Genomic DNA, 3,321 nt, shown 5'->3' on the forward strand with positions numbered 1-3,321 from the left:
TTTTTGGTATTCTATTCTATTTATATACACCACATACCACTAGAGCGTTCTATGGAAAGCTAAACATAGCTACCAATGGTCTTGTAACTAAATTGATATATTTTTATGTGTAAAGTATTTGGGGTCTAGATTTGCAGTATATTATAATTATTTTTATAAAAAAAAAAATTAAAAAAAAAAAAAATCAACATACCTATAACAAAATTCTTGTTTTAAAAAGCCATTTATCTATTTTATCTACCAATCTTTTTTAATACACCCTTTAACAAAGTCTATTTTTTTCCTCTATCTTATTAAAAAAAATTTCTCATTGTTTTTTTTTTTTTTTTTTAAATTTATCTCAAACAATCATATTTATCACACAACGCACCAAATCCATAAGCAAACCATTGACCTGAGAATGAACCCACCCAGCATACTCTACACCCAAATCTGCACAAACCCAACCACAGCTCAAATCAACACAAGCCCACAACCCAAATCAGCATAAACCCAACCAACCCATAACCCAAACTGGCACAATCACAACCCAACCCATTGTTGCCACAATCAGCCAGTCATTGTGGCTTCGCGGTGTCACTTCCCAGTCATCAAGGAGAGAGAGACTAAGAGCTATTGGGACAAATAAAATACTTCTAGAAATTATTTGATGTTGCTATGGTAGCTCACCAACAAGGTTGTCAAAATCAGGATCTTACATAGGATCATTGAAGGTAGGTGGAATCGTAGATCGTAGGATCGGATCGTGAATCGTAAGATCCTACATATTTTCAGATTTAAAGCAAAAAACGCATTAATAATGACTTTGTATGTTGAATAATCACGTAAATTATAAATTCATTCATAAAAAAACTAAGATTTGCATCATATGATATAATTTGCATGTCATACATTGTTAAGTCTATACTAACGAAACAAATATATGTAAGTTTTGACCCAATGTATTTAAAAAGTTCAATAAATATTTAATTAGCAACCAAATACCAAAATATTTATCAAAACATATGGAAAATATTTTCCAAGTTCTAAGTTCCAAGTTTGAAATCTAAAATAAGTTAGCAAATGGAAACTAGCTAACTACAATATGAAATCTAAAAGCAAGATGAATATTAAGGTGAAGTGAACATTTAATTATTCTCATTCTAAAGTTCTTATAACCACTGTCTTAAATTCCTAATCATCATCTATTTCATCATCTATGTAAACATTATATATTTGTATACAAGAGCTACAAAAGATATCAAGATACAACTTCACACTCAACTATTCAAGTTATATCACTTAGCAACAATTAAAAAGCATGTTCAAAAAAATCAATCAATCAATATATAAATACAAGCATAACTGATAAAATTATATATAAAAAAATATTTTAGTAATATTAGAACACAAATTAGTATGTTGATCAAACAAATTTAACAACATTATAGCTTAAAAGGCAGCAAAGCCAACATCAAATTCTTCATTTAGAAATGATGAAGCATTCCTTTATTTTGATTACAAGTGAACTAGAAACTAAAAAACATTTACTTAGATTAACATAATTTTATAAAAATAAAATAAAAAGTCAACGATCCTACACGATCCTACCATTTTTATGATCCTAGTGCGATCCTAAACGTTTTGGTGAGGTGAAATCGTAAAATCATGCGATCCTACGATCCTGATCGCGATTTTGACAACCATACTCACCAAGCAAAAATCTATCATTGATTGTAGCTCAAAGGATTGAAGTCAAGGTTCTTAATTTAAGAGATTCTAGATATAATATCACTCCACGTTTGCTGGATGATTTGGAATAAGCAAAATGAGGCTCGCTACAGTACTCCATGTCCTGATCTCCCTTCTCTAGCCATGTCTGCTGCAGCTCATGCTTTAGAATATTTTGAAGCTAATTATGGAAGCTTGTCTTGAGTATTTGTAAGATTGTCTTGTTTTTCTTAGGCATTCCTTGGTGTAAATTTGTATATAGTTGCTGTATTTTTTGTTAGGTGAAGAGAAAGCTCTGTAGCGAGTACAATCTTAGCATGCTTAATCTATGGTGCTACCTTGCTTTTGTATAGACTTATTACTTTCTTTGAATAAAATTCTGCCGTTTATTCTCAAAATATATATATATATATATATATATATATATCACTCAAATATCAAGGCTATGTTTGGTACACTGAATGGAGATTATAACAAAAATTATAATTTTTATTTTTATGAATAAAATGTGTTGTAATGTAATAATTAAATCTATTCATAAATTTGGTTGTGATTATAACATTAGAATAAAACTTAAGATTTAGTTTAGAAAATATCTTGTTCATACAATTATATTTTCTTAAACATAACATTCTTTAAATTGAGAGAGATATAAGTTAATTTTTATGATTTTTTATTTTTATAATTATTACATGTATATGGAAAGTTTTTTTATTTGGAAATATATTAATTTTAGAAATTATTACACATACTAAGGAATAGCTAATACAACCCTTTTAGAGAGGAATAATTATTCTTTTTTTTTTTTAGAAAAATAGCTATTCATAAGGAATGGCTATTCTTTGTAATAAAAACATAACCAAACTAAAGAATAGTTAAACTATAAGAATAATTATTACATTACAGTATCTATTACAGTCTACTAAATATGTCCCAAATAAAATTTTGACATTTTCAAAATATTAATAAGTTAAATAGTAAAGTAAATAAAAGCTTGGACCAAGTTGGGTTCTTTTTTGGAGAGCAAGCCAAGTTGGGTTTGGCTAATTCAAATCCATAGCTCCAATCCATGATTGTCTATGAAAAAATAGAGAGATTGGTGAGTTAATAATATCTTCTTCATTTTTACTACCCAAAAAAAATAAAAATAAAAAGATATATATACACACACACTCTCTACTATCTAAGGGGTTTCCCCTATTTAGGATTCTCTCTTTTTTTCTTTTTCTTTTTTAATTCAAAAATGTCCCTACACTCTTATGTTTAAGTAGAGACAAAACTAAAAGACAATCTGATAAAAACAACTCTAACTCCCACTAAAATATTGCCTAAAAAATAGGGTCACTCTCCTATTGATTTTCAAATTACTTTATCCACTTATAAATTCTAAATGCATAATATTAATGAGAAAACATGTAAATTTTAAATTAGAATGAATGAAAAATTATGACATTAAAAAATAAAAAAGCCTCATCACATGCACGAAGCGCGTATAATAAGGCTAATGTGTGTGTGTGTGTGTGTGTATAGATAGATAGATAGATGGTCCTCTTTTTTTTTCTTCAAATTTAGCAAATCTTATCAAATTTTGGGACTAAGATTTTATTGTTG

Source organism: Quercus lobata, chromosome 7, assembly GCF_001633185.2.
Source record: "Quercus lobata isolate SW786 chromosome 7, ValleyOak3.0 Primary Assembly, whole genome shotgun sequence".
Taxonomy (NCBI): domain Eukaryota; kingdom Viridiplantae; phylum Streptophyta; class Magnoliopsida; order Fagales; family Fagaceae; genus Quercus; species Quercus lobata.